The sequence below is a fragment of the Macaca nemestrina genome, chromosome 16, assembly GCF_043159975.1.
Source record: "Macaca nemestrina isolate mMacNem1 chromosome 16, mMacNem.hap1, whole genome shotgun sequence".
Lineage (NCBI taxonomy): Eukaryota > Metazoa > Chordata > Mammalia > Primates > Cercopithecidae > Macaca > Macaca nemestrina.
The window spans coordinates 92082671-92103980 of NC_092140.1; the positions used below are offsets into that span (position 1 = coordinate 92082671).

The 21310-nt window shown below is 38.8% G+C and overlaps 1 protein-coding gene and 1 long non-coding RNA gene across 19 annotated transcripts in view; one reads left to right on the forward strand and one right to left on the reverse strand.

Moving 5' to 3' along the window:
• The window catches only part of LOC105486013 (replication factor C subunit 3), a 701449-nt gene that overhangs the window by 132859 nt on the left and 547280 nt on the right, over window positions 1-21310 (reverse strand). The window lies entirely within an intron of this gene.
• The window catches only part of LOC105486011 (uncharacterized), a 261312-nt gene that overhangs the window by 90254 nt on the left and 149748 nt on the right, over window positions 1-21310 (forward strand). For 7 of the 16 annotated variants that reach the window (XR_011615057.1, XR_011615060.1, XR_011615050.1 and 4 more), the window contains exons 1-3: window positions 7691-8837; window positions 10595-10711; window positions 13903-14025. This is a non-coding gene — a long non-coding RNA (uncharacterized lncRNA). Of the gene's footprint in view, window positions 1-7688; window positions 8838-10594; window positions 10712-13902; window positions 14026-17896; window positions 20189-21310 lie in introns of those variants that run through there. The other 9 variants (XR_011615059.1, XR_011615063.1, XR_011615062.1 and 6 more) reach the window with 5 other exon arrangements.

Sequence of the window (21310 nt, forward strand, 5' to 3'; positions counted from 1 at the left end):
CTTTTCCCCCTCCTGTTTTACAGATTGTATACATGTAGTCAGTTTTCAGGAAACACATATAGATCTAATTTAATTCTTTAATCACTCCTTTTAAATCCATATTGTGTTATTGATCTTTGTCCCCTATGATGTGATTTAGGCTTGAGTAGGTTCCTTCTTTTACTTGGATAGTGGGTTGAGTTATGTGCCCCAAAAGATATCTTTAAGTCCTAGTGCCTGGCACCAGTGAATGTGACCTGATTCGGAAATAGTGTCTTTGCAGATCAAGTTAGGGTGATACTGGATTAGTGTGGCCCCTAAGTTTAATACCTGGTGTTTCTAGAAGAGAAAGAAGAGGTCTATTTGGATACAGAGACACAGGGGAGACACAAAGAAAGAAGGCCATGTGAAGACTAAGTCAGAGATTGGAGTGATGCATTTATAAGCCAAGCGATGTCAGCAATTTCCAGGAGCTACCCAAAAGAGGCAAGTAAGAATTCTTCCATAGAACCCTCAATGGGAGCATGGCTTGGCAATACCTTGATTATGACTTTGAGCTTCCAGAACCCAGAAATAATACAATTTTGTTGTTTTAAGCAACTCAATTTGATTTGTTATGGCAGCCTTAGGAAACATACACTGTGGAAGGAGTTTTTAATAGTCAAAAGCCATTCCAAGCCATACAGAGATTGTGAGTTTCAGCAGGTTTGCGTGTAACAGAACTCCCTCAGGTTTTGTTCATTTTTTATTTCTCTGTGGAGAGAAACTTCATTACTTACTTAAATCTTATCACAATACAGGCTTTGGTTTTTTATTAAACTGACTTTCACACCTCCAATTTTTTCCATGTTAATTTTTTGTTTTGTTTTGTTTATAGTGTTCTCTTGTCTTTCATCATTTTTCTGACACTTTATCCAAAGGAAAAGGTAGAAAATTGTAAGCACTTTGGGTCAGAATATGGACAGCGGGAAAACTGGCCTCTGAGTCTCTGATTTATGTGCGCAGTGTCCATCACAGTACTACAGATAGGGTGGTAAAAATGGGAAAAACAAACAAAAATAGTCATTGAATGGAATTTCAAGTCAGTAGAATGTCTGTATACTCACAAGAGTATAAAACTATATTAAAACTGCATGATGTTGTCTTTTTGTAATTACCAGGGGGTGATTTTCTTTGTTCCAACTTAAGTCTGTCATAGAACTTTGTGTTCTTCAAAATATGTACCACATAGCCCCTTAGCAGTCCACCGATAGGATTAGATACAAGTTTGTTTCTGCTGCAGTGTGTAGTGACACAGTCATCATCATTAATAATAATACTTTCATCATCAGTTTGATAATTTTATAATTTGTTAATGTTTTTACACATATGTTATTAACCCTGTGGATTATTTATCATATTTTATTTAATATACCTGTCATCTTGTGTGGAAAACAAGACTCAAAACTATTTAGAAACTTAACCTAATTCACAGAGTCCATGTTCAAGGACCTTTACCACACAGTACTTTGACAAAATGTTAAGAACTGTGAGAGATACCAAGAGAGTCACGGGTATCTTTTTGCACATTTCTGGTATATATAACAATATATTATATATATATATGTAGTTAATGTAGAATAGATTTTATTTTTTGCAGTCAAAAAGTCTGTCCTCTTTGTTTTGCATTATAGAAAAAAGTGTACTGGGAGAACTGTAACTGGGAGAACTCAAATTGGGTGATGAGGTGGAGCACTTTTTGCAGAAAATAAGAAATAATCTGCTCAAATTTCTCTGGCAGGGTAGCTAAAATGAAATAATCACTTTGGCAGTGATGGACAAAAAAAAAAAAAAAAAAAAAGAAAGAAACTTAAAAGAGACTTAAAAGAGGTCTTCTTTGTAGTGACATTATTGAAAATGTAGATAAGCTGCATTTTTAACTTTAAAGATATTGAAGAGATAGAAAACTATAGTGGGAAGAAATGTTGGGTCAGTCCTTATTTTGAAAAATGCTTCCCAGAAATATGCTCGTATCATTGACGCACTGAGAATCATCATTTGTTGGACGGCAATTGCTTGTACTACATTAGCTTATGACATGAATTTGAAATATTTTATTACACCCTGGAAATTACTGAATCAATAAATTGGTTTTCCATTTGAATTTTGTATAGATTGAAAGTACTTTCTTGCTTCTAATTTTTAAAATTTTCTGTTCCAAATAATTTTCTTATGCTAAAAACAGCACCTACATCCTTGCTATCAACTGCTTTCTTTCTTAGTGATAACTAGACCAGTAAAGAGGAAAAATAATAAAAATGGTATGAACAATATGAACTGATACAGTGAAAATGCACATGATAAGATAAACTGAGTGAGAGGAGTATCAAACAATAGCTTGTTTTTTGTGGCTGCAACCTACCTTGCATTCCAGTAGCCAAGAATTTGCCCATTGGACTATTTGTATTTTTGCCCATTATGTATAATTTTTCATATAGCTAAATTTTTACCATATTCTTTATAGAATAACTTTCAATGACACTGAATTTGGTAAAGCCTACTATGACTTTTCCTGAAAACATATATTTGGAGCTGTGAAAGTTTAACTGAACCTTTCCTTTTATGGAATATAGCCAATCATATACCTGTATAGTACTGAGATGTTAGCCAGAAATGCCATCCTGAAGTATTTTCCAGGATTATGCTATAGTGAAAAGAAGAATAAACTCACATGTATGAGATTTTTCTATATTACACTGATGACTTCCTTCACGGAAAAGTCCAAACTCATCCTAGATTCTGAAAAGAACAGTGTTACTATTATAACATCAAACATAACAGTGTTACTATTATATAATAACATCAAACAAACTAATTTGCTACTTACAAGAAGTTTTAAAAAGAGAAAAATGCAACAAAAAATTTTTTGTGAAAAATTATTGCATACGTCATTGATAAATTCAACAAAGTTATAAACAAAGTGTGTATCTTTAATCAGTACAATTTGCCAGAGAAATGGCATTATCCTGATTTAAAAAATTAAATTTCTTTTCAACTTAACTACTTTTATTTAGTGGCAAGTTTACTGTGCTGATTGCTTTTATTTGCATATATTGTACTGAAAACTAATAAAATGAACCCATATTTTTTAAAGGCACTGCTATCTGAATTCCTTCTAAATCACTGAGGAAAATGCAACTTAAACCATTCTCTCTCATCAGCTCTTCATGGTTAAATACATAAGCATTGTAAACTGGTAATAAAAAATCTTTTTGGGTTTGATTTAGTAAATGTAGAGGATTCTTATTCATTAAATAATGTCTTTCTGAAATTGGTAAAGAAATAATATGTCATCCCTTAAAAACTACTAGAAATATTTGCTTAATAAATAATATTTATAGGTAGATGTTCCAAGGGTATTTTAAGAAGGATTTCTTTGTAAATATCACCTTAATTTTGATGATGCAGCATTTTATGATTGGATTTGCATAACAAATATTTTATTATGTAAATTTATAAATAATTCATTATATACCATGATTCTGTCTACTTTTACCTAACAGAAAAAGTGCTCTATAGATTTTATTTATTTTCCTCAATCCCACTGTCCAAACCATCCCTGAATTTCTTCAGTCGCGGACTTGCATGAGCCGTGGAGAAAGAGTCTGGATTCTGGGTTGCCGTGTCACACACAGCCTACTTGCAGGATGACAGAGGAAGAATGAGTCATGATCTCTGCAAGCGCCCATCAAGAACAGCCTGAGAGGTCTGGAAAGCACTCACCCCAGGACCTTTCATGTCCTTATTAAAATTGTATGGCAGAGAAAATGAGTCATAGGTGAACAACAGGCTCTATAAAAAGCTTTTCTTGCCTTGGTATCAGACATAACATTATATTTCAAGGAAGAGCTATATAATAACCTAGTGGTTAAGAGCATGGGCTTTGGGATCGCATAGCTCAAAGTGCAGATCTGACACAGCCATTTAACTTTGAGCAATTTGCTTAATATTTCTTTAGCCTTCATTTCCTTATCTGTAATAGAGCTTTGAAATAATACCAACCTCCTAGGGTTGTTCTGAAAATTAATGAGATAATGCACAAAACAACTTTAAAAATCTGGTACCATATAGTAAAAACTGAATGAAGAGTGTTGGGTTGTTGCTGCTCTGATATCATTATCATTCATGGAAAATATAGGAGAAATAGAGTCCCTCACCTTCTATGGTTAGAAACATATTATTACTGACAAGTAGCACAATTCAATATTTATTATTAATTATAGTACTAAAATGAAGGTACTATCTCAGTACTTTTCTCCTAATATAGCTCCTTGATACTCAAATATATGCTACTTATATAATTCTTATTGTAGAGTAAAAGCAACAATTTTTATTGGAGTCATAAAAATACCACTATGCTAGAGGCTGGCAGACTTGACTGAAATAACGGTTTGCAAATTTTCACATCAGCTCAAAGTAGTGTATATCAGAGTAAGCAATGTTCAGATGCATGGAAGTGGTTATTGGCTTCTGAACAGTGAACGTCTTGAGCATCTTGTTTCCTTATGTTTCCATATGGTGAAGTATCTCTAAGGAGACACCTTTGCGACTTATGTAGGCTTTCACTAGTCTGAATTTCTACTGTATATGACATATTTTGGATAACAGAGGCAGCTATTCCTTTTATTTCTGTTGTTTTATTGCATTTTAAAGAATGTTGAGGAAAATAGAGGCATCTGTGAAAATCTTTTAGATAATTTCTAATCACTCAATATCCCTTTTCTATTATGATTTGAGCATCTCTACGGGAGGTCATTTTGGCTAATGATTTTATGTTCTAACACTCATCATCTCTGCTCTCAGAGTGTGATGAAAATGCCTAGGAAATAATGTAAAATTGTTTTGAGTAATAGAGGATTTAGGGTAAAGTATCTCTATTAAATTTTGACTCTTAAAAATATAGCTCAGGCAAAAATAGATCTGTTCTTTCTGTTCAGCAATTTCAATCTCATTTTCAAGAAAATAAGAAGGCTATTGGAAAGTACCATACATGGTATTACGTTTTTGCATAATATGCACTATCTCAATGCATTATTATTAGGTAATTTATATTTCTTAGAAAAGCTATCTGGCCTTGTCTAATATTCATTGATGAAATTAATTTAATATTAAAGTCCTGAATTTTAAAGTCATTTCCAGAATTATTTTTACAGAAGTCATCTTCAGGACTGCTGTTGTTATATCTATCACAAGATCATATGATGTAGTTGAGAGTAAGAAGCATTAGCCTTTGAGATTAAGCTGCTTGGTCAATGAGAAGGTCTTACATATTTGGAAATCTGGCTGAAACTTAATGCAGAATTTGAACTGTTTCTGATGAGCTTCACCTGGCCCTTTAGGCCGACAATTCATCATGTCTATTACCTGCATCATTCAAATTTCTTTTGAAGGAGAACATTGATAAACGTTTTCGTAACTTAATATCCTTGTCATAGTAGTGGCAGCCAAAAATCATTGACCTGGTGAATGGAAATAAATGACTTTAGAAATATGTTCATATCTGATAAAGGATTCAACATTGGGCCATTGGCATTGAATAGTCTGATAATGACTGATTACAGAAATATGTATGTGTATGTATATATATGTGTGTGTATCTGTGTGTTTTCTACATAACATATATATAGACATATATATCTACATTTCTATTGCTGCTTAAACTCTAATACCCCCCACATAATTATTGCTGGCCTATTTCTCTGTCTCCTAGATCAGTAGTCTTTACATTTGATTTTGATTAGACATTTCATCAATAAATTTTTTAAAACAAATGTCCCTTCTCTTCACATTTATTTTATAAATTATTTGTACGACACTAAGATGAATGTTATAAAACATAGAGAAAGATAACTTACAAAGGATATTTCACTTTTCCTATTAACATTGTAGAAAAGCTCATACTTTTTTTCTGTGTGACTTAAAAATTTTGGAAATTTTAGTTTTATACTTCAAAATAAATTATTCCAAAGCTCTTGTCTCAGCTCATTTTATTCTGTTGCTTGGTTTTAATGGTTATTACAATGGTTGTAGCTGATGGTCGGCATTTATTCTCCTTTCCTTCAAATCTTACATAGGTAGTTTGAGTCAGCACAAATTTATTTAATTAACATACAAAACCTTAGCCTCAAGGAAATTGGGAAATATAATTCTCAGTTAACCAAGTTTTGCAGTACAATAAAATACACTTGATAAGAAACTATAATAATGAAATAGGTTTGTTGACACTGAGCCCACTGTGGGACAGACACAGGCCAAAACTCTACCTTTTTATGTTTTCTTCTGGTTTCAATGATGTCTACACTAAAAGGTGTTAAAATATTACAAATTTCTTAGATTATTAAGGTACTAACTAGGTATTTTTCTCCTAGTAAAGCTCCTTGATACTCAAATATATGCTCATATATAGAGAGAGGAGGAATCCAAAGACATAAGGAGATAAGACTTTTTAATTAATTTTTTGTTGTGTGACTCATTTATCTTCACTTTTACCATGTAAACAGAATAGGTCCCAAGGATACTCCCTTAACCAAAGACTGGAAAATATATTGGCTATATAAGTACGTATATTTTTTTAAGTGCTTGGGAGCAAATGTTGTTATCTTTGGTAGGCCTATGATGAAGGCTTTGAAAAATTCTGGCTTTGAAACAAGCTCCCCAGTTTAGGATATGCTGAAATCTCCAGTGTCAGTAATTAATCACCAGAAAAAAGCGATCTGTTGCTGAAATAAATAGTAGGCTAGAGTTATAATTACAAGTCTGACCCATAGGAATCTTTGTTGGTGCTTAATTGAGCATAGGATTCCCTAGGACTCTAGTAAATGGATAGGCTTGTAAAGTCTTGCTTAATCTATACAACCCCAAACAAACAAGCACATCTAGATCTAGAAAAGAAGCTATGGGTTGAGTCCCTTGATTGAGAGTCATTGTCACTCTTTCAATTCCGAGACATGAACCAGTTCATAAATCCTTGTAGAACAACACTAAGTCATTGGAACAAGTACATGTACATTGTACAAGTTTCCTTCTTTGCTTTCTCAAAGACATCCGCAGCCATTTATTAGAACAACTGAGGAAAGAAAATGCCAAGTAATTGTAGGGATTATTGACCACTGGCATTGAAACATGTAAATCTCTGAGGACATAAAACATGTCTGTGGGGACTTTTAGAGATCAAGGGTTAAGTGGAGTTGGGGCCCACGTCTGTCTGATAGTGGGTCCCAGTGTCTGCAAACCTACCCAGAAATATCCAGCCAAGCCCTTTCCACTTGACTTGCAGAAACTATGAGAGCTAATAAAATGATTATTGTTCTTTTAAGCCACTACAATGTAGAGTGATTTGTTACACAACAAGCAATCCAAACACCTGGTGAGATACATGCCTGTCAAAGGTGGAATACAAACACAATGAAAATGATTATGTCTTTGGTTTCTGAAAGCCTGGCTATAACAGACAAACTTGGCTGCTGGCAGATTTCCTACAATAACTCTTCTGACTAAAGGAGTGAAGACTATTATGGTAGGAAGAGCCAAACACAAGAATTTGGAATTGCACTTCTAACTAGAAAAGTTAAATTTAAGCAATACTGAACCCCAAGATAAATTGTAGCCAACATCCAAAAACATAAATGCTTCAGGAATATCTATTTTAATCCCAAATAAGACATTTATTCCTGCATGCAGGAGATGAAGGGTTCTAGGAGAATAATAGGAGACTATTGTAAACCAATCAGGTGGTGATTTAAATTATGTCTCTTGTTCCAAGTGCAATCTCTTTTCTAAAGCAAAAAACATCTGCTCTCTCCTACTATGCACCAGTTATATTTCTGGAAAAAATTATATAATTATGCTAATAAATAGGGTACTAGAAACAATATACTTTCACCTGAAAGGTATAGCAGTATACTTTTGCCATATTACCTCAGGGCAAGGCCAACTCTCCTACAGACTGTCATAATCTAAACCATTATTGTCTCATCATTCTAATCACTCTGGTCCTCTATGTTAATTTCATGCTACAGCACCTATTCGGCAGAAATTAATAGATATCCTTGATACCTGATTTGTCAGATTGTATTTTCCCCAAATGGCTCAGCTATTGGGTGGGCTTTTCTAACTGCTTCTACCAGAAGAGCACATCAGAAGTGGTTCTGCATCCTACAAGGCTAGGTTATTGTATTAGTCTGTTCTCACTCTGCAAATAAAGACATATCCAAGACTGGGTAATTTATAAAAGAAAGAGGTTTAATTGACTCACAGTTCCACATGACTGGGGAGGCCTCGCAATCACAGTGGAAGGCAAAGGAGGAGCAAAGTCACATCTTACATGGCAGCAGGCAAGAGAGAGCTTGTGTAGGGGAACTCCCCTTTACCAAACCATCAGATCTCCTGAGACTTATTCATTATCACAAGAACAGCACGGGAAAGACCCACCCCCATGATTCAATTACCTCCCACTGGGTCCCTCCCATGACACATGAGAATTATGGGAGCTACAATTCAAGATGAGATTTGGGTGGGGACACAGTCAAACTGTATCAGTTAGGCAAGAGGAAATGGCTTTCATTTTATTCCGTAGAATCTTTGTGCTTGACGCCTCCACCTGTCATATAAACAGAAAGATTGTCTTGATGGAGGAAAGTGAAGGATGATACAAAGAGTCCTGAGATTCTATGAAGGGAGAAATTCCTGGCCTTCCTCCAGATGCCTCAACTCCTCATCTTTCCCACACCAGATGCAATCTGACCACAGCTACAGCAGAGCCCCTAAGGCAGAAGTGCCCAGTCAAGACCTTCCCACTTGATGTGCAGAAAACGTGAGAGGTAATACAACGATTGTTGTTCTCTTAAGCCACCACAATTTAGTGATTTGTTATAGAACAATAGACAACCCAAACACCTGGAGAGATACATGCCTGTCAAAGGTGGAATACAAATGCAGTGAAAATTTATGTGCCTGTTATCTCTGAGAAATTTCTGGCACTCCTATAGCTCAAGGCATGTCAGAATATTACATCTAAAGAGAGACAAGTTTCTAGATTTTGCACAATTCTTACCACATAAGAAAGGAACCCTGGGGTTTTTGAAGGAAACAATTTATCACATTTGCGAGCAGCTAAACCAGTCTGCATTTTAAGCACCTCTATTTACTTCTTGGACTTTATGTCACAGCAGACCCTAGGTTTTCAAATTCTCTATGGTAGATGGGGATACTCTAGGGATATTATGGAAAGTCCCATTAAGATAATCATGGTGCAGGCCTTTTGGATTTTGGAGCAGAGTTGTACCTTCTTCAAAAAATACTTATTCTCCTCTTTAGAAACAGCCCTTGGCTTGCTATTAAGTTCTAGAGATATCAAGTGACCATGCAAACTGAGCTTTCATCATAAACAGGGTATCCTATGACCCACTGAGCCATACATTTGAGAAGCTAATCATCATAAATTATAAAATTAGATTTCAGCAGGTACTGAAAGCACCAGTATATTGCATGATCATTTGGCACATAATCTTAATGCAGCTAGTTTTGCTGCATTGTGTACAACTCCCTCACCCTACAACTAGGTACTCATGGGGACTGAAAAAAATAGTCAAGCCTGACTTAAAGACACTTCTGTACAATGAGCTGGAAGCAGTCTGAAGTGGGAGGTTTCAGGTTTATACCTTGCCTGAGGGATATCCCTGGCATGCAATGATGAAGGGAAACTCTCCCAGCAGTCAGAAAGTCAAGTGATATATCTGGGTTGCCCACTTTGCCTAGAAGGAGAGACAAGCATAGGTATGGCCTGAAAGCTATAAAGAAGGAGATTGAAGCACTAGTGTCAGTGGAAAAGCAGCAGGAAAGAAATATGTTAATGAAAGTCTGAAAAGTAACCCAGAGCATAAGGTTATTTATATTCCATGTAAATTTTCTCCAAGGGAATTCCTGGGGGTTCTTGAGACCATTTCAGATGGTCCACAAGGTAAAAACTATTTTTGTAATAATATCATGATGTTATTTGTAGTTTTCACTCATATGCTTTCACAAGTGTAGAGTTTTCCAAAGGGCACATGATATGTGATATTTTAACATACTGAATGTAGAATCAGACATGAGACTCCAGCTGTCTTCTAGTGAGCCAGACATTAAGGAGATTTGTAGAAATGTAAAATAATGCCAAGCTTGTCAGCCACTATTTTTTTCATAAAAATATGTTACTTAAATTAATATAAAATGGAATTTTTATTGCTGTATTTAAATGAATTAAAAATACATTTCAAAACTTCTTAATTTTAGTTTAGAATCTATTAAATATCAATAGATATAATTCACAGAAATTATAGTTTTGTATAGCCATAATATTTTTTAAGAGAGTGAAAGGATCCTGATATCAAAAGTTCAAGAACCACTGAACTAGTCTATCGCTGGCTTTGTTGTATTTCTTTATGATTTCTGATCCTCTTTCCTAAGAGTTTGTCCATTAAATTGCATCCTATTAAATTTTAACCTCTTCTTCAACTTATCAAGGCCAATTGAATCTAGATCTTGATGATTAGTGTTCCACTCATTCTCTTTTCCCCTACTTTGATGATTCTACAAGTTAAAAGAGCTGCTCTTCATGATGATTCTACAAGTTAAAAGAGCTATTCACCAGATAGCATTTTGATGAAAATGCTTTATCACCTGGCGCAGATGGATCATGGCTGAGAATCCACTGGTAAGTACTCTTGATCATCATTCACCAAATTGTGATGCATCAGTGTATAGGCTTATATGTAGGCCACGTTTGCCAACAGTATTTCTGATCGGTTTTCTTGGGACAAGAACAAAAGCCACAACAAAGTCATATTGGCTATACCATATTGTAAACTTTAAATATCTCAGGTTTCTCTTTCTATTAAATAAGGTTATTGGCAGGACTCAAATGCCTAATTCTTTCTTCTGTGCCAGGTAGCAACTGGAACCTGTGCTCAGATATTCTTTTTTAGCCTTCCAGCTGTTGCCTTCTGCTGGACTCTGTTGTTTTCTTTGGGCATACATAGTTCAGGGTTCAGCCAAGGATTTAATGGTCATTTATTTGTAATTTTGGAAGCTTGCCCCTCCCCATATGCCTGTAGTGACCTCCTTCCTAGGATTTTTCCCCCTTAATTTCCAGGTTCCCTGATAGCCTCAAACAACCTTCTTTAACACTGTAAGCCATAAGAATGTTGCTTTCTATGAGTTCTAACCATCCTGTGCTACAGACAAGGCAAGGTCCTAAGAGAAAAGTTGTATAAATGTGGATCTTAGTCACTACAGTTCCTTCCTTCATGTGCCACCTCCTCCCCAGCCCCAGTGCTTGTCTGCTTTTAGGTGCTGTTGGTGCCTTGAAATAGATTTATGTTTTGAACAGAATTTATAGTAATTACCTGTGCAGAGGTTAATTCAGTATAAGATAATCCACCAATATCAGACTACCATTTGATTTGTAAAAAATAATTTATTTTATTCATATGTCAAGTCCCTGGGCTAAAAAGTACTTGTGAATAAGATATTTCCTTTAAAAATTATAATCAAATTTTATAATCAAAATTATAAGTTAAAGTCATTATTAATCGTAGCTTTATTTTGTTAACTCTCTTATAAATACACACACACACACACACACACACACACACACATTCTTGAAGACGGAAATCTATTTCTATGAGGACTAAATAACAAGTAGTGTTTCTTGTGGGAAAATAGTAGTTGAGAGAATTACAACACTATTCTCAACTTCACTCTTAGCACACTTTCTTTGTTTTTTTTTTTTTTTTTGAGACAGAGTTTTTCACTCTTGTCGCCCAGGCTGGAGTGCAATGGCAATCTTGGCCCACTGCAAACTCCACTTCCCAGTTCAAGCTATTCTCCTGCCTCAGCCTCCCAAGTAGCTGGGATTACAGGTGCCCACCACCACGCCTGGCTAATTTTTGTATTTTTAGTGGAGACAGGGTTTCACCACATTGGCCAGGCTGGTCTTGAACTCCTAACCTCAGGTGATCCACCCGCCTCAGCCTCTCAAATTTCTGGGATTACAGGTGTGAGCCACCGTGCCTGTAATTCTACTTTTAGGAGCATGATGGTTAATTTTATGTGTCAATTTGGGTATGCTATGGTGTCTGGTTGTTTGGTGAAGCACCATTCTAGATATTGCTGTGAAGATATTTTACAGATGTGATTAACATTTACAGTCTTTAAATAGATTTCCCTTCACAATGTGAGCAGACTTCATCTAGTCAACTGAAGGTCTTAAGAGCAAACACTGAGATTTAGGAAAGAAGAAGGAATTTTTTTCTCTATACTGCATCTGCCTAAGTTCCAGCCTAAGGGCCTGCCAGACAGGCTTTAGACAGTCCCTACAATTGACATCTCTCTCTGTCTATGTGTATGTCATATCAGTTTCTGATATTTCTCTGGACAACTTTGACTAATACAAGGAGAATCCTTAGCAACTCATATTTTTCAGAAATTGAGAGATTGATGTTTATTTTTGACAATTTTTAAACTTTTTCATCATTATTCCATAAATGCCCTCCCAACTTTTCCATTAACTTTGTGATTACTTTTAGTGAACATTTGTATAACCATAAGCTAAGAAATTACATTAAAAATTAACTTTTATTGACACCCCCCCTTTTTTTTTTTTTTTTGCTTTTTAAAACAAATGGGAGGATTCAGAGAACATAGTAATTATTTATTACTTCGCATTTAATTTTATATTAAAACGAAATGTTCAAGATATAAAAGAAATTAATGAATTAAACCCTTCTTTGGGTGGATTTTAAAGAATTAGAAGGAAATGTGCCAACCTCACACTTTAACAAAATATTCCATATTATCCACAAACCTGTTTTGTTTGTAGTTGGTTTTAATCCCAAATCCACTGTCACCCATAATGCCAGTTAGTTTGCTTCTAAATACCAGATGAAACAGAAATCAAAGAAAATGACAGTGATTTAATGTTCTGTCATTTCTTTCACATGTTTTACCTTTTAAAAAATTAGTTACAAGATGTAGCATTGTAAAATTGTTTACAGGCAACAACATCGAGATTTTGAATTTAGGTCTGGAGTTAACACCAGCGGCATTGTGTCTCCTTGGTACTATGGTAGAAGGAAAACCTCCCATTAGCTCAAAGCAACTGTTCCAACTCCATCAACTCATATGGCTCTGCAACGTGTGTCTGGATTTCATATTCCCTTCCAGGCAGGGTTGGTAACACATGGTCAGGGTTTGAGCATTGCACAGATCGTAACTTATAGGTAAATTTATCATTTGTGTGTATGTGAAAACCAACAAAAAGTGGAAAGGCTTGTCACTTGTTCAAGGGAGAGGTTCTACAGCATTTGAATTTGTGGCTCCCTGCAATGAGTTAATTGAGAGGAGACTATCCATTTATTAGAATGTGAACCACCCCACAGCCATGTATACACAACCCCCCCAACTCCCTTCGCTTAAGCATGCAGTGAGGGCGTCGCAACCTGTGCAGCAGGGCAGCGGGGCGGGGGCAGCAGCTCCTCTTGGGAGCACAGCCACAAAAGCTGTCACCTGTGATGTTCCTCCATTGGGCTGCCCTGGAAGGCAGGGCGACCTGATCTGTTATTTCCCATCAAAAGCAAAAAGATTGAGAGTCATTCTTTACAGCTTGAATGGAGAATTACACAAACGTCCCCTTGCCAGAGAAAAAGCAACCAGGAAATTAGCACAGCAGGGCCGAACTTGCTGTGAGCACAAAGCCAGCTACGGGGAGGCCAGGACTGCTCTGGGAAATGGCTGGGTGTGCAGATCACGGATCCCAAGCCAAGCGTAGCTGTAGCTGGTCTCATTGGAGCTGGAGAATATATCTTACCTCTTTTCTGTTTTTCAACATCCTGTCTGTTTTCTTAGAAGAGTTCATTCACCAGAGTCACCAGTAGAAGTCCAATAAAGCTTTGAAGATATCTGAGATCAAGAGATCAAGTCGATTTATTGTTTGTAAAACAGTGAGGATTGTTCTGCGGTGGCATGAAGGTACGTTTTCTGATAATGGCCATTTTTAAGAGTTGCCTTAATGTGAATGACATGAAGCAAGGAAAAAGGCTGTTGGCTTTTCGCTGGTCATTCCCCAGCCCATCCCCAGGATCCAGCTGCAAGAACCAAGGCAAGAGGCCAACCTCCCCATTCTGGAATCTGACACTGCAGGATTTCCATTTAGGTAGGACCTATAGGCTCTTCAGAGGTTATGTAATTTTGCAACCCTGCAAAAAAAATGGTTTTCTAGATGCTAAAGACATGTACTCCAAGAAGGCACGTTTTCTGAGGCTTGTGGGTGGTGGACATCAACAAAAACCTGAAATAATCATGAACAGATGTGAAATACCCCAGGGTTTCTTAGACTAATTGGTGAAGTCTGCGCAGATGGCCTGTAGTTATACAGAAGGCCTGTTATCATGTCTGCCAGCCCAATCTATAAATGCATGGCAGTGTGATATCAGTGGAACCCATAGTTTGAGGAGGCCTGGAGACTTTTACACTACATATATTAATAAAACAGATGAATATTTGCTTTTTCCCATTACTTTACACTGATGATATTGAGTGAACATTCCCTGAATTGCCTTATAACTTAATGTTACTCATCATCGTTTATACATTAACTAAACACACTCGATTGAATAATCTTATACTTGACTTATTTCTATTTATTTTCCTCACTGTTAACAGCTTTCACATTTTTTTCTGTTGCTCTAACACATATAAAGAGTTATTTATGAACACACAGTGAAACAAAGAAAACTGCCTATTAGAGTATTCCTGAAAAAAAATCACTGGTCCTAGTAACAATTTCTTTGAATATGTATGTTACATTCTTTTGGGGGAATTATTTAAATCTTTAAAAATCTTTAAAAATAATAACTTGCATTTTTATTACGGTTATTGTTTCACAGCCCTTTTATAACGTGAATCTCAATTTATCCTCCCCAAACTTCAACATCTGGGTGAGGCAGATCTTACTCTTGAATTGTAATAATCCCCACGTGTTCAGGGTGGGACCAGGTGGAGATAACTGTATCATGAGGGCAGTTTCCCCTATACTGTTCTTGTGATAGTGAGTGAGTTCTCATGAGATCTGATGGTTTTATAAGGGGTTTCTCCCATTGCACGATATTCATTCTCTCTTCTGCTGCCCTGTGAAGAAGTGCCTTCCGCCATGATTGTAAGTTTCCTGAGGCCTCCCCAGCCATGAGGAACTGAGAGTCAGTTAAACCTATTTTCTTTATAAAGTATCCAGTCTCGGTATTTCTTCATAGCAGTGAGAATGGACTCATACAGTAGTCCTAGAAAGAATGGCCTTAGAGTCACCTGGGAATGTTAGAAATGTAAATTAACAGGTCCCACCCTAGATTACTGAATCAAAAACTGTGGGGGTGAGGTCCAGAAAGCTGTGCTTTATCAAGCTGGCAGTTGATTCTGAGGTAGGCTAAAGTTTGAGAACATTGGCCTAAAGGAGAAAAAGCAAAGGGCTTACCCAGCAGGCATTCAAGGACCTGTCCGTCGGGCCTCTTTGTGGGACTAAAGCCATGCCCTGTCATTATCCCTCTGGCAGCCCATATCCCCAGGTCATTCGGGTTCACGCTTATTCTATCATCTTTTTCTCTTATCCAGAATACTTTGCCATATGTCTCTTGATTCAATGTGACCCAATCGTCCAGATCCAGCCAGCATGTCTCCACCTTGGTGCTCCCACAGCACATCATTCACAGACATCAGCCCATTTCAAAACCACTTTCCTTAGAGCATGAGAGTTCGTTATTTTCATATCTTCCTTTCTTTCTAGACTGTGAATTCTCTGAGAACCAGGGCTATGTTTTATAAGCTTGGGCTGCATCAGCAGCGCTACTCACTGCCTGACCATAGTGATTTGTGATGCTCTCCTTGGTGTTATTGTTGAATTATTGAAGGGCAAGGAATTAAACCACCATCAGCTGCTGATATTTTAGCAGACCTGTGTGACCAGTGTCACTTCAGAAAGCCAAGGGCAATGCTGACAGAAGGGATCTCGAGGAAAGCATCTTGATGAGAGAAGAGGTTTGGTTAGAGGTGCTCTCTGGGGAGGATGGGTTCCAAAGGGGAGCCCTCAGCTCTGGGCTGAGGAGAGGCCATGAGGATACTGGCCTCCCAGGAGGAAACTGAAAGGCAGGAGCCTGAACTGAAATGGAGGTCAGGAAGCCCCAAAGGCAGCATTGGCCTAGATTGTCAAGAAGGCAGTCATGCATAATAGTCAACGCTGAGGGGGACAGAGCTTGCAGTTGGACAATCTCAGGTTGAATCCTGTCCTGCACATTTCATTGTCTGACCAGAGCATGTTAGTTAGCCTTTCTGAATCTCAGAAACCTTTGTAGAAAATAAGAATACTACACTAGCAGTACCTAATAATAGGAGCCATTGTTTATTGAGGACTTCAACAGGTTATCTCTTTTAATCTTCACAGCCATGCTATGAAATTGGAATTTGGGTCTCCCATTTTACAGCACAAAGAACTTGCCTAGAGTCACATAGGGAGGTATAATGTGGGAGTACAGCCTTGAGTGGAACGATCAGACTCTGGAGCCTTGGCTCTCTGCTGCTATGCTGCATTACCTTCTTAGGGGTCTGTGAAGATTAAGTGAGATATCTACGTAAAGCACCCAGCAAGTGACTAAATGAAAGTCACAATTTTCCTAAGACCAAGTTGGTTTCGTGATGTGGAAAAAATAATCCCTAACCATGGAAAAGAACTTTGGGCTGGGTCAAATCTCTCCCTTCATCTGCTTCCTTCCTTTGGCTGTAGGAATCACGTTCTCCTATTGCATCATCCATTCTTGTCTTCTCAACTGAAATTAAGCATATCCTTATTTCCAGAGAGAAAATTGCTATTTCAGAGTCAGTGGTTTTCATCCCATTGTTAAGGGTGATGTTTCAAACAGCACGGTATTAGCTTCAGGCAGAAATCTTTGGAACCTCCTGTCTGTACTCCTGAGAGAAAGGGCACGAGAGGAGTGGTACAGCCTTCAGGTCTTTCATGCTTCTGAGAGCAGAATTCTCCACCTTGTAACTCTGATTCACGAGAACAATACTTCTACTTTTCCAAAGAGTTCTGGCACGCTTCTGATATTAACATGATGCAAAAGTTCTGTGCTAACCCCACAGGAACAGCATCCATTCAAAGACAGCAAAGGCAGGCACATCTCACAGGACTGTTTCCTCCTGGGCTGCTTAGGCTGAAGGATTCATAGAACTCAGAAGTCTTTGCCAAGACTAGAGGTCTTGGAGAGCAATACTGAACAGAAAACCAGGATATCATTCTATACGTTTTCCTGGTGACTACAGTGTAAAGGAGGAAAAATCTTCCTCTACCCATCTGGGGTTCTCCAAATGAGGACCCTGTCAGTAAGACTCTGGCAAAAGACAGCTTAACAAGAGAAAAGCAAACATAAGTTTATGGCATGTGCATCGTGCATTCACATTAGAACATGGAGATGAGCAACTCAAAGGGTGGTTTGAATTTGAGCTTATATAGCACCTTTGCAAAAGGACACTAAGTTTTTTTTAGAGAAGCAGCAACACTCAGGAAAACGACTTTGAGCTTCCAGGGGCTGCAAATTATGGGAATGTAAGTATACAGGAGAAACTATTGGTAGACAAGGGTTGATTATGTAAGATTTGTTAGGTAGATTCCTCTGCATATTCTAGATAAGGATTCAGAATTTTCTCTGGTGATTAAGAATCATCCTGCCCCTTCTGGTAGAAAAAGGGAGGGCAGAGAGGGTTTCTTGTGTCTGCTTTTTTTCAATTGCTTTCAGCTCAAAATAAGTCGTATGGCACTGGTTGGGGTGGTACATTCTGCTCCCTTTGACAGAAAGCGCATCCCTGCCCACTCGGCTTTATTGATGAGTTCCTTGTCCCAAAGACTTTCTTTTAGTCACAGAAAAGGAGACAGGAGCAGTGATGGAAGCTGCTGGCAGGCTGGGAGTCACCAAGTGGACTTGATTTCCAAGGCCATGGGTTGCTCTGCATTTTGCCAGTGTTTCTACTCCTCTCGCTTGGCTTTGGTTTGCTTTTCTTCTTGTCTTCAGCTCACTCGGGGCCTGTCCTGCTGCAGGCCTGGACAAGTCCTGTGTGTACTGATGTTTGTGCAGAAGGAAGACTGGGCCTGTTGTGGGTTGAATTTTGTCCTCCCAAAGAGAGGTCTTGAAGTCCTAACCCCCAGAACCTGTAAATGGGACGTCATTTGGAAAGAGGGTGTTTGCAATGAAATCAAATCTTTGGAAAGATGAAGTCATTGGGTGGGCCCAAATCTAATATGAGTGGTGTTCTTATAAGAGGGAAATTTGCACAGGGACACACAGAGGAGAATGCCATGTGAAGCCACAGACACATGAAGGTGGAGCCTGCTGCAAACCAAGAAACCCTTGGTGCCGGGAGAATCCTCCCCGAGAGGCTTTGGAGGCAGCATGACCAGCCTATACCTTAATCTTGGACTTTTAGCCTCCAGAACAGTGAAAGACTAAATTTCTGTTGTTTAAAGCCACTCAGTTTGTGGTGCTTTGGGTGTTTTTTGTTTGTTTGTTTGTTTTTATGGAGTCTTGCAACCTCTGCCTCAGGGGTTCAAGCAATTCTCCTGCCTCAACCTCTCGAGTAGCTGGGACTACAGGTGTGCATCATCATGTCCAGCTAATTTTTTGTATTTTTAGTAGAGATGGGTTTCTCCATATTGGCCTGGCAGGTCTCAAACTCCTGACCTCAAGTGATCATCCGCATCGGCCTTCCAAAGTGCTGGGATTACAGACATGAGCCACCATGCCCGGCTCAGTTTGTGGTGCTTTGTGACATAGCCCTAGGAAATTAATAGAGTTCCACTGTAGGATGGACAGGGATGCTGCAGCCTGGTGCTCTCAGAGAGTAAAAGGTATTCTTTCTGAGTTTCGCAGCCTCTTTCAGATGTCAGGGTGAGGACAGGGAGGGGAACCTTCTTCTGGAAGTCTTGGCAGTTGATAATACCAGAGAGAGTTGTCCCCATCTCACAGTGGTCAGTGAGCGTTGTTGGACCGCTGGGTCTCACCGTGTGATCCAGCCCAGCAACACAATCCCAGCGTGGGCGGCACTTGCCTGAGCGTTGAGGCTGCCAGCAGTCACATCTCAGGCTGCAGGCTACTCCTCTGCACGTCCTTTCCTGTGGCTCAGTGTTCATTAAGAGGTCCTGTCATTATGGACCACGGGAATCCAGAGAGGTAGCCTGGCAAGTTACCTTGACAACCTCATGATGTCATGCTTTAAACTACTTCCTGGATGCAGATCTAATGTGATTCTCGATACTGTCTGCTCCTACCAGCCTGGGTGACAGCAGCTAAAGCAAGAGCTTACAGCTCGCTTTTAATGATCCCCTTAGTGACATCTTTAGGATGCATTTGCATTAGCAATGGAAGGTGAGTCTGACTGCTGCTAAGCTGCATGGAAATGTTGCCCAGGGGACCCAAGCCTGCTGCTGGCAGAGCTGCCTTAAGCCCGGGAGGCTTTCCTCATCCTCCTTGTTATGCTATAGTTAGGATTCCCTGCAGCAGTTCAAGAGCAAAGAATGAACGTGACCCTCAGTCAAATGGATTCCTGAGAACTTCCCCACCACGAGCTGGACCCTGAGTATATCAGAGAATCTTATCCCAAGGGGTTTCTTAACAAAGCAATTTCTCTGTCGTCAATCATTCCCCTGCCTTTTCGATTTTTATCTTTAGGGTTTTGAAAGTATGTTTTTAAAAAGCAAAGGTGCTGGAGTGAAGTCAGCATCAGCACATGCACACACGCACACCTTGCTTCCCAGCTTCCCAGTGCTTTCTCTCCAGTCCTGGTGAAAAGCATCCTCAGGCAGCATGCTGACTAGCAAGACAGCAGAGCAGGCGGGCGACTTTCCACAGCTGCGTTTACTCTCTGACAGAGGCCTAAAGTGGGTGCATGCTCGACTCTGTGTGAGACATTTGACTTGCCTGTCTCTTTCAATGAGGACGTGGACTCTCATCTCCTAACAGCAGGCAAGATGGGGGTTGAGCAGGAAGACCCCACACATGGTGTCTCTCCAATACTGGCATTGGAGCCAGCTGCAGGAAGCCCAACAGACAGAGCCAGAGCAGCTGAAGCTACAGCCTCCTCCTGCAGGATTTCTGTGAGTTGGTGCCCAGGGGCCTTCTGCACTGCAGGGGAACAAGTCACTTCATGAGGATTCTTTTATCTGATCAGATGGGCAAAAACTTTTGATATACCCTTAGAAACATAACAGCTGACAGTCTAGATTTCTGGGGTCAGGGGCTCCCCATCATCTTTGAAAGCCATGCTTAGTGTCAAAGCCAGAGAATTTTTTGTTAAGAAGCCTTCAGACCCAGGGGGTATTTTCTGGGAGGGTAGAGGAAAGTGAAGAGCCCAGGGGTTCAAAAATCTCCACCCACATGTGGATGCTGTTTTCTAATACCATGCCAACTCCATGGCAGCAACTGCCTCCTAATGCCCACTGCAGTTCTGACCTTTTTGTTATGCCTTTGAAGTGGTGATATCTGGCTAGAACCGGGAGTCTCACAATCTAGAAGACAGGAAACATACAAGAGAGAATCAGAAGGGGAAGCCTAAGATCTGGGCGTGATCCCCACAATTGCAGCACAAATGGAGACAGGTGTTAGCGGCGTAGGCAATACCTGTGCTCTCCAGTGATCCCTTTTCCCCCTTCTCTCTTTGGGTAACTTGCTGATGTGCCTATAGACGAACACAGATCCTTTTTCATCTGATTCAGGGTGTCAGCTTAAACTGTGGCCTCAGGACCCAGTTATATGTTGGAATAACATTTATCTCGGTAGATCAGAAGTTGTGATCACTTTTCAATTTCTGTGACAATAATTAATATAAGCATGTTGTATGTCACTTAGAGATTTGCCTTAAAATTGAGCGTTGTTGCATGATTTAAGCAACTGCTTTGCATTTTCTTTTATGATCGCTTGTGCCAAGTAAAGGCAAATGATATCATACATTTGAAAAGGAAAATTACACAGAGGTTCAAATTGGAAAGGGGGTAGGAGAAATGAATCATTTTGGGGCCTACAGAATATAGGCATGCTGAAATCCAGAGAATTTGTGCTGTGGCAGTCAGTACCATATTTTTGCTAGGAACAGATGTATTATGCAGATTCCATTTTTTGCACAGACAAACTTGCAACCATTCGTCAGCAAAAAGTGCATCAGTAAAAAAGCAGTGCAGAATTTTCTGTTGATTCTAGCAGTAAGTGGATTAGAAATCTAT